The 11,358-nt window shown below is 37.1% G+C and overlaps 1 protein-coding gene across 2 annotated transcripts in view; it reads left to right on the forward strand.

Moving 5' to 3' along the window:
- Nucleotides 1-11,358, forward strand: part of Kiaa1328 (KIAA1328 ortholog) — a 288,560-nt gene that overhangs the window by 168,679 nt on the left and 108,523 nt on the right. The gene's annotated exons all lie outside the window — the stretch shown is intronic.

An 11,358-nucleotide genomic window follows, 5' to 3' on the forward strand; every position in this document is an offset into this window, starting at 1 on the left:
ACAATTTTGAAAAAAATTGAAAAGCATAAAAATCTTTCACAATCCTACGTCTTGGAGGTAACCTCCAAACTCTTTTTTGTTTTTCTTCATAATTATTGTATGTTCTGTAGTGAGTAGTAAAGATTATGCCTGTACACAATTTTATTTTCTCAATATTTTCTGGTATCATTTAATACTTTCTAAAGCCATGTTAGCTTAATCAGCAAATATTTATTGTAAAGCTACTGTATGCCCCAATATTTCTTTATTAACCTATTTTACATTTACTGCCCTTTTAAAGTTGTTACAATCTGATTACTAATATTTTTGTGGTTCATTCTCTATGAAAAGTATTTAGTCCTTGTCTTTCTGTGAATTATCATAAACATTAGTGATACTGTACATTAGCTAGCCTTTTAAACACCTATTTTATATTGAGTAAACAGGATACTCCTATGGTTGGGAAACTTTCTTCAATCCAAGGAAATGTGTTGCTGCAGTCTGTCAGGTCTCGTTTTGTATGGTCTCTTCCTGCAACTTGAATTGAAATTCAGATTCTGACTTTCTTGGAATCATCTTTTCTTTTTCTCCTCTTCTATTTTTACTACTACTCTTTCCGTTCTAGTTTCTAAGAAACTTTCTGAGTTTTATCTATCAGTGCTTCTATTGAATTTTATTATTGCTATAATTTTTAATGACAAAGAACCACTATTCTTCAAATGTGCCTTTAAAAAATATTCACCCATTCTTGGTTTATACGTATCATATTTCTCATAACTGAAAATACTTACACTAGCCTTTGAAGCTGCTTCCGTTCCTGATTTATTATTCTGTTTTCAACAAATTCAAGTTTGTTTTGTCCACATATGTCTAGTAAGTCAGTATTATTTCTAAGCAAAAGCTTAGAAAGCAACTTTTAAAAGCTTTTGATGTGTGTCAACAAGGCTTGTGAGCTCATGGTTTCTCTGTGGTTAGGCGGAAGCCATGGGGACTCCAACCTCTTTCTGCCCATAGGTCTTTTTGCTTGGGTAGTCAATTCTAAGCATAAATTGTATGGCTTGCTGGGGGAATTGGATGGGTGCTTATTATGAGCTAGGCTGCTGTTAGTCAGATTTTTATTACTATAACAAAACTCAAACGGATGAGAGGATTCTTTTTATTTCAGAGATTTCAGTCTGGTGAATAGGCACACAGTCTGGGTGTGTGGTAAGTCAGAATATTGCTGCAGAAAACACTTGGTAGAACAAAGTTGTTTACCTCATGATAGCTGGGAAGCAAAGAAGGAAAGGTACCAACGTTCCAATGCTCCCTTCACGAGTGTATCTTCAGTGTTGTATTCTGTGCTCATCTCCTAAAGGCAACACCTCCAACCAGGAATTCCTCAGAACTCTTGAGATCCAAAGCACACCAGCTGCCCTGTGAGGAGCCTGGGAAGGAAGAAAAGGCCCATTAGCATTACTATGTAGCTTTCACCTCTTACCCCTTTAAACAGGATTCTAACACCCAAGTGTAGAGCCATCCTTATGTGTGCATGTATACATGTTCATGTGCGTGCATCCATGTAGAAGCTGAAGGATAACCTTGGGCTCATCATTCCTTGGGTGTCATCTACCTATTGTTAGTATAATAATTTTATGAATTCCTTGCGATTATCATGAAATACATTCGATCATATTCACCCTCCCATCCTCCCCGGTACCTCCTTCCAGACCCACCTCCCCCTTCCCTTGATTTTTGAGACAGCTCATCTCTGGGTGGACAAACAGGCTGGCCAGGGAACCTCAGTAATGTACCCATCTCCACCTCCCCATGCTGGAGTTACAAGCATGTGCCACTGTGCCTATTGGGAGATTGCCTTTTCTTTGTTTATTTTCTTGTTTGTTTATGCTTTTTGACTTTTCATTGGTGCTAAGGATCAAACCAGGCAAGCATTCTACCCACTGAGCCATCTGTCTCCCCAGTCAGCAGCCCCTTTTTCACCTCCTGGAGGTGAACCTGCAGTCTTCAGTGCTACATGGGGGCAGAGAGTCAAGGGCAGCTTGGTGGTTTAAAGCTAAGCCCACCTCCAGCCAGCCAGTTTTCACTTTTGCTAGATTCCTGCCTACCCTAAACCTTTCAGGAGTTCTCTGGCAGGGTTCAGCCCGTCTTCTTTCCCACTCATAGCAGGTTTTCTTTCTAGTTGAATTTAACGCATATATCTGCTTTTCAGACTTGTAAACTCTGTGACATCATTTACCTATTGTCACATTTGTACAGATTCTCATTCACACTGTTCTCTCAGGGAAGCTTCAGAAAAGGACAGAGTTATGTTTTCAATCAGGCAAGGAAATTGGTTTTCTAATGTTGATTTGAATAATTAAGCATCACTTGGCAACTTAATAAATGGAAGGAGAATCTTACTGTAATTAGCAGTTTCCCAATATTCAAATAAGATGAGCATTTGTTTATATTCATTAGTACTTTGTATTTCCTCTTTATGTAGGGGCATTGCTGGTTTTAGTTGCTATGTAATAACTTTTTATTACTTTCTTTGGAGGAGGGGGTTCTCACTGTGCAGCCTTGGCTGACCTGAAAAAACTTAACTATGTAGACCAGGCTAGCCAGAAACTCTCCCAAGTGGTGAGATTAAGAGTGTGTGCCACCATTCCCAACCTTTTTTATTACTTTTTAATTTTAAATATATGTATAATTTCATATATATGTATATATATGTATTACTTTATTGCTTATTCTTGTTATTAAAAAAAACTTTAAAATGCTAGCAAGTCAAAACAAGAAAATAAAAGATACCTGGAATCTTATCATCTAGGTGTAATCTTATATAACTTTTATATCTGATAAATCAGTATGCTTTATATATTAATATATTTTTGCTTCATAATTTATCAAATATTCAAATCATAATCTTCAAATATTTTAACCTTCATTAAAAATTTAAAATTCCTTTTTATCTTACAAATAGTAAGACATTCTCTTACAAAAAAATAAAATAAGACATATCAAGAAAATAACAGTCTTTTTTGTTTCATATCTCAATCCCTACCCTGACTGTTTTGGTTGAATCAATATTTGGTACCTTGATATGTAGCTTTATAAACCTTTCTTCGTGCTTATAGACACAAGCACATGTATACACTTCAGATCAACCTGAACAAACTAGATTCCCCATCCACATAGTACTTAATTATTATCACATTTTTAGCTATAGTATAAGCTACTAGTGAGATGGCCTTGTTCATAAAGGTGCTTGCTGCCAAGGCTGATGAAGTAAGGTCCACCTCAGGGACTCTGCATGGTGGAAGAAAAGAACTGACGCCGGAAAGTTGTCTTCTGACCTTCACACATGCACTGTAGCATGCATACCCTCTCTAAATACACATGCATGCATGCATGCAACAATTCTTTTAAATGTTAAAGATAATTTAAAATACAATAAAAAATATTTTTTAAAGAATAATGCTCCCCAAAAGCTATTCATGCTCATGAACTAGAACCTCTTAATCTGTTGCTTCACCTTGCGAAGAGGTTTGCAGTTACAATTAAATGATAAAACCTGACATGGGAAGGTTACTCTGGATTCTCTTAATGGGCCCAGTCTAATTATTGGAGTCTCTCAGTGTGTGCTGGTTCAGCTACAATGTATAAAAAGAAGATGAGAGATTATAAATATGGAAGTGACTTGACCTGCTGTTACTGGTTTCAAGCCAAGGAATACAAGTAGAAGAATAAGAACAGACCTTATCTCACAGCCATTAAAGAAATAGGATGCACAGTGAGCAAGGAAACAGCCCCGCTGATACTGGGGCATTACCAGAGTGAAACCCTGGCAGACTTCTGACTCATAAAACTGTAAAGGAATAAATTCATTTTTATCTACTGCAATTACTTTGTGGTCAATTCTTGAAGCATGAATAGACTACTACTACAAATTCTAATTAATTATTTATTATAATACATAACAGTCCATGGTATATATAGGCAGCTTACCTAGTAAGTTTCAATCACCAAACATTCATGTTATTTCATGTCCTTTAGTACTGTACACAATAGTATGGTAGTCATGATGGAATGTATGTTCTTTTGCTGGAAATAGATTTCTTTTCATACATTATATTCTGATTACCATTTCCCCCTACTCCTCCCAGTACCTCCCTACCCACCCTTCCTGATCCACAGCCTTTCTGTCTCTTGTTAGAAAACAAGTATCTAAGGAATAATAATAAATAAGATAAATAATAAACAAATCAGAGTATGAGCAAAACAAACAAACAAACAAACTGGAAAAACAGCCAAAGTAAAAGCACAAAAATACAGGGACACACATGTTTGCACACTCAGAAATCCTATAAAAACCCAAACTGGAAGATATCTATATATAAAACTTTATAATATATAATGTGTATTATATTCATATACATATGACTGAAAGAAAGGAAAAATATGTAAAGTAGAAAGAAAAAGCAAAACATAACATAATAAAAAATGGCCTTACTTAATATGGCAAGACAAAGAGCCTCCATGCTGTTGAGTTCATTTTCTATTGGCCATCTGCTGGTAGGCATGGTTTGTTTTTCCAGTGATATGCCCTAGGAGAAAAGCAATTAGATACAGCTTCTGGATTAGAGATGGGCGCAGGCCCACTTCTTTCAGCTCTAGGACCCTGATCTGGTACAGACCCATGCAGGTCCCTCACATGCTTCCACAATCCCTGAGTTCATATATGTGCCAGCTCTGTTGTGTCTTGCAGGCCTTTTGATCCCTTGTTATCTTCAATTCCCTCTGTCTCTTATACTCTTTCTGCCTTCACTTCCACAGAGTTCTCTGAGCTCTGAGGAGAGGGATTTGATGTTGACATCTGGTATAGGGCTGAGTGTCCCAAGGAAGCTCTCCTGTTCTTTGCAGATTGTCTGGCTGTGGGTTTTTGTTTCTGTTCCCATCTGCTGCAGGGGGAAACTTCTCTGATGGTGAGTGATGAAAGAGCAGGATGTCATTAGGAATCATTTTATTGCTACATTCCTTTACCAGAATGGTAGTATTGAGGTCTCCCATTGGTCCCAGACCTATCTAGTTTCAGGTTCTTGGCTAATCTAACAGTGTCAGGGAGGGTACCATCTCATAGAGTAGGTTTGTTTGTTTGTTTGTTTTGTTTTTTCAGACAGGGTTTCTCTGTATATCTCTGACTGTCCTCGAACCCACTCTGTAGACCAGGCTGGCCTCAAACTCTGAAATCTGCCTGCCTCTGCCTCCCAAATGCTGGGATTAAAGGCGTGCGCCAGCACTGCCCGGCTTCATGGAGTGGTTCTTAAATCAAATCAGACATTGGTTAGTTGCCCAGATAGGAAGGGAAATCAAAGTATCTTTATTTGTGGGTGAAGTGATAGTATACATGTGACCTTATTAATTTCCACCAGGAAAGTATTACTGCGGATATGGACTGGGAAATGAATCAGGGAGATAATACAATGACGTCAAATCAGTGTGGCAGCATTTTCAGGGCCAGCCAATATCTGATTTGATTTAAGGCCCACTCTGTGAAATGTAACCCATCTCTGACAGTGCCAGGGTAGTCAAGAACCTGAGACTAGACAGGCCAGGGTCTATGGGAAACCTAAACACTACTGTTCTGATTAAAAAAAAAAAATGTAGCATGCTCATAGATCAGTAGAATTAATGTAATAAAATAGCCATCCTACCAAAAGCAGTCTACAGATTCAGTATTGCAGATAAATTCCTCCAAAATGAAGTTGGTGGGCCTGAAGTTATTTTTACAAGATACTTTGAATAATTTATTATTGTAAATTATACTTGAAAAATTGATATGTTTTGAATCTGAAGTGTACCCCGAGAGACTTGTGTTTTGAACCCTTTTTCCCATCACCATTTGGCAGGCTTTAAGAAGTGGGCCCACATGTCAGCAGTAAGTTACTAACAGGTTCTGTCCAGCCGCTGGTTCCTGCAGTGCTCTGTGGGTCCAGGTCTGCTGTCATCCGTAATGACAATGTCAATATTAAATGAATTTTTAAAAAGAAAAGACAGCTCCGGCATACATTCTGGCATCCATGAACCTGAAAACGTGAGCAAAAATAAACCTTTCTCCCGTGAGTTGTTTCTATCAGATATTACAGCCTTTGCCATACAGATAACTGATACAACCATGTTAATTCTCCCCTGAATGTTTGTAGCTATTCAAATTCCCATGTTTGATCTCTGGAAATTGACATAGTGGTGGTCAGTTGTAGATATGGATGCTGTGATAGTTGGTGCTGCAGTGAAGATCTGGACAAGTTCTAAGCAGGGCTTCCAGAACTTAGGATATATATGCTCTGAGATTTTAAATTGAGAAGATAGTAATGTAAGATTATACCCTTCTTCCATATTCCCTAGTATGTCTATGATGATGAAAATATTAAAGTATAGACTTAAAGTATTAATATAAGAATTACAAGCAGCTTTGGTAACTGCTTTGACAGTATTATAGTCATTGGAAAGCCAAGAATTCTCACTTAGTAGCTCTTAAATTTTTAAATATAAACTGGAATTTAAAAAGACGGTAAATTCACCTGGATTCAATTGCTTATGGAAGTGGTTTTTGCCTCCATGTATGCAGTCAATGGTAGAGCTGAGTCAGTGCAGATGATTGTACTGCCTTGAGCAGCCTATGTGGTAGTATCAGAGCTAGAATGCCTGCTGCTTCGAGAAGACATACCCGTGAACTATTGTGAGAATGACCTTCTTCCTACCTCGCAAGCTCTTTGACATTAATAAAAGAACTCCCCAGATAAAATTTAATTGTAATCTTTATTTTGTTTATTTGGAAATTTAAATTATCTGAGTATTAAAAGTACTCGATGTGTATTTAAAATATCAAACTGACTCAAGTGAGGCATTAAGAATTTGGAAGTAAAATAAATGAGATAATGAGAAAGTTAAAAAACATATTTTTTTATAATTAACAGCTCATTTTGAGTTAATTATATACAATTACCAAAATCTAATTGCAATTTATTTTCTATTATCTGTGGGAAGAATTATAGACAAGGGAGCTTCCATCGCTGCCTTCCTGTCTAAACACTATAGAATGAAAATAAATAATATGCAAGGCCTTAATGACAATAAGATCAAATCCTAGGGCACAGCTGAGCCAAGCCCTTGGAAGGCAATTACCTCAGAAAGATGGAGCTGACTTAATTCACCGGCGTCTCTGACTGTACACAGGCCTGATTTTATTATTTAATTCCTTGGATATTTGTTTATTGACTGAACAAAGAAGACTTTTATAAAGTAGCTGTTTTCTAATTAAGTAGTCTCTTAACTTGCTCACCATTCTTGCACCTGTGTAGAATGCTAAGCACTTCTTTAACCAAACTTTATTATCTACTCTATTTAACCTAACACTTTATTAAATATGGGGGCAATGTAGCTCAGACCCCTGTCCTAACATAATGAAATTCTGGGTTGGATCCCATCAGATAATAAATGTCATTTGCTGGTTATAGCAGAAGCGTAGGGAAGCTGTTGCCTTCAGGACTCTAAGAAGGGTCAGGACTCAGTGACAGAATGACGAGAGTGATGATAAAACACTCCATGTCTCCCTAGTTCCATTCTCTCCTGGATAGCTTTGTCTGTCTGTTTTGGTGGTGGATAAGTGAATAAAATGTTTTCAGTGCTAAAAGTGTAAAATGTAATGGGAAGCATCATGACTTCTGTTCTGAATGCTAATTCCTACTCTATACAAGCTCAGTAAGTTGTAAAGACTTCGGGGCTCAATACTTTGTATGTGTGGTATTTTATTTATTTGCAGGATTTTTAAAATAAAATGTACTTAATAAAATAGTTTCTTAAAGGTTAACTTCTAAAATTATTAGTTGTAATCAAGTTTTATAATAGTGTACACATTTTTTTAAAAAGGCAAATGTACAAATTTTATAATTTATTCAGAGTGTAGGGCTATGTAAGAAGCATAGAAAATAAAAGATACACATCTATAAATAGAATTTGAGCTAAATCCTGAAAGATAAAATAGGACATTGAACATCCAGGAATAGGGACTCCTCTCCTCTTCTGCCAGTAAGAGCTTGAGAGACTCTTAGATTGAGGCAGAAATTGACATTTGCGTGTGAGACCAGGGGCAGGAATATTTCTCGGTAACTACAAGATTAAGGGAACATTAAACGGAAGAATAAACTAGTACATTAGGTTAGATTGTAAGAAGTTTTGGATATCAGCTCTCAGTTTTGGAGCCTGGGTGATATGGAGGGACAGATGTCAAAGAGAACAGATTGGTGGAGAGATGACTAACTTGATTCTGAAGATCACTGGTATAAAAGTCAGGTGATGGGTTTGCTCTTTTTATCAATTAACTGCATCTTTAAAGATAATGCTGTGAGTGAGTGTCCCTGCACGTTTACAAGAGTCTCTTCCATAGTTAGCACTTGGATTGTTAAGCAGGGAGGGTTCTCAGGCTCAGCTCTTTAATAGATGACTAAGAAATGGATCTAATTCTCTTTAAAAACAAGAAAGTTAGAGATTTGAATTTGAAGTCAGTGTTAGGGTCAGACTTATAAGTGCAGGTGTTAATCTCTGAAAGAAAAAAAAGATTTCAGGAAAAAAAAAGAGAAAGAGAGAAAGAGAGAAATGTAAACTGAACCTTAGGAAACAGTCACCTGTCAGGGTGTCAAGGAGTAAGGAGATGTGTGTGACACAGGTTACAAGTGGACAGACCCTGGAGAGCCCATCTGCCTGTCAACTCTCTTCTCCCTTCCTACTTCCCTTCCTAGTTTTTCTCCCTTCTTTCCTTTGTTTTCTTGATTTGTTCGGTTGCTTCATATACCTAGTTACCATTTGTAATGTCTTTTGAGAAATGTCTGCTTAGGTATAATTCCCATTTTTACTATCAGGCTACTTGGAGTTTTTTGGTGGTGGTGGTGGTGGTGGTTTCTTCAGCACTTTATAATTCTACATATTAATACTTTTGAGATATGTACATTACCAATACTCTCTTTTTCCATCTTATATAGTTTCCCTTTACCCCGATGTTTCTTCCCTTTGCTGCACAGATGGTTTTTAGTTTATCCTGTCTCTGTTAGTATCTCAGATACACATGGGATGTGTCAAAAAATGATAGTGTTCATAACCTTGTCCTAAGAGTTTATCCTGTGTTCTTACTAGCAGTTTTCATTACGGCAAGCCCTGCATTTAGCTTTCAGTCTATTTGAGACTGAGCTAGTCAGTAATGGGCATCTGGTCGTGTTGTTTTACATGTGATGTCATTTATTGATAAAATTTCTTTTCTCCAATATGCTTTCTTATCACCTTACTAAAAAATCAGTTAACTATAGATATGTGGACTTCCCGTTTCTTGGGTGTCTGTCTGTTTTCATGATGGAGCACATCCATATGTGTGCTGTATAAACGCTGATCTCACAGAGCCTATGAATAGAGTCATGGTTACAAGATGCTGGAGGGAGTGCTTCGGGGGCCTACTTCTCATCTCTCAGATGGTTTTCAGTTGTAACAAGTTATTTTTCTTCAGGACCATATTACAATTTTTAAAATTTCTTCACCTTTTTAATAATTGTACAATCATCAGTTAAACACTGAATCGCCATTGTCCAGAACTCCCACTATGTAACATATCCACATGGAACACCGTGTGCACGCTCATAGCTCTGTTTTCTCGTGGTAACTGAAAAGAGGAGGTAATGAAAGTGTACAGCTGATACATGAACAGTTAAAATGTCATGTGTCCACACAGTGGGACACGTGGCCTTAGGAAGGTGCAAGGTGCTGTTGCACAGTATATATGCATGAACCTAAAGCATGGTTGCTATGGTTCCACTGATACAGAATGTCCTGAAGGAGCAAGTCTTTTCTCCCCACGATCCCCATGAAGATTTTCCTGTATATTTGAACCTATTTGCACTGTTTAGGAATTGCTTTTTAACCAAATTTTCCTACATAACTGTTTGCAATCTCTCCATATATCATAAGCATGATAGACCATTAAGAGGATAGATACTCTCCAATCCTGTTTGTGATATTGACTATGCAGTTACTGGTAATTTAATATTTAAAAATTATGTGTAATTTTTAACTGAAACATATAAATTCATGATAAGTATAGTACTCATTTTTATGGGAAGAAGTAAGGAGAAGACCGGCATAGTCAGGTGCCTGTACTTGTTGTGCCTGGGCCTGTGTGCCTTCTTTAGCAGCTCTGCCTTCCCCTGCTTCAAATGGAGATACCTTTCTTCACCCTTGCCCCAAACACTAGCTTTCAAAGGATGACTGCCAGCCTAAAGGGAAAGGCCATTGAGGCCCTTCACAGCTGTTGTGTCTATGTTACTTATTGTTGCTTTTCAGATGAAAGACACTCAAATTGGAAAAGAAAGCCTCCTGCCCAACCCACCTCAGGTCTAGCATTGCCTATGCTTAGGATTTACATCTTCATGTGACTTATCTTCATGTTCTTGGCTCTAGATGCTTACATTTGCTCATATGATACAGAGCATGAGCATGGAATCATAGATGTTTCCTAAAAGTCCTGTAGCTATGACTAGTTAAATGCAAGCAGTAGTAACAAATTGTGTAAACATTTACAACTTACTAATGTACATGAATGGGTGGAATAGCAGTGATTCTAGGCTTCAAGTATTTCCATAAGTACTTTTCAAAAGTGCTTTTCTTCCAAGCTGACAGCATTCCTGGGATTAGGAAACTGAAAGTTTCATTGCTACCTGAGCCTTTGCATACCTCACTCTAGGACTTATTATGGGTGAGTTGATTTCTTTTTAAATAATAACTCCATGGCCTGCTGAAATCTGAAAGGTATAAGTTCTTGTTACAATAGGGAGCAGAGGTGGCATCCTGGATCTTTATCACTTTCTCAGGAGATAGAGAAAAGCAATGGGACTTGAAGATGGCAGCAGTTCACGGGTGTCACTACTTACCACTGTTTTTGCAGGCACCAATAAATGCAGATCAGTCTGAGACCTACAGATTCTGGTTGATAATCTTTTCCTAAGGTATACGGTATTGTAATCCAACTGATCTGTGAGGGAACCTATAAATATATTATTGTATTGTTTCATTTATGCAATTGAAATATTTACTCATTAGACATTTTACATTAAGAGGACAGCATAAGCACTAAGCAAAATAGATGGAAGCCAAAATCATGTTACAAACAACCATCCATTGGTACATAAGACCTTTGTGTACCTCCTAATGTGTACAGGCAGCAAGGTTAAGAATAGTGATTATTAAGTCAGTTTATTTATTCTTGTTTTCAGAAGTTCCCCAGAGTTTCCTGTGAAAATGAATGACTTTTTTTTTTTTTTTTTTTTTTTTTTTTTTTTTTTTTTTTTTTTTTTTTTTTTT

This window comes from Mus pahari, chromosome 15 (assembly GCF_900095145.1).
Source record: "Mus pahari chromosome 15, PAHARI_EIJ_v1.1, whole genome shotgun sequence".
In the NCBI taxonomy this organism is placed as follows: domain Eukaryota; kingdom Metazoa; phylum Chordata; class Mammalia; order Rodentia; family Muridae; genus Mus; species Mus pahari.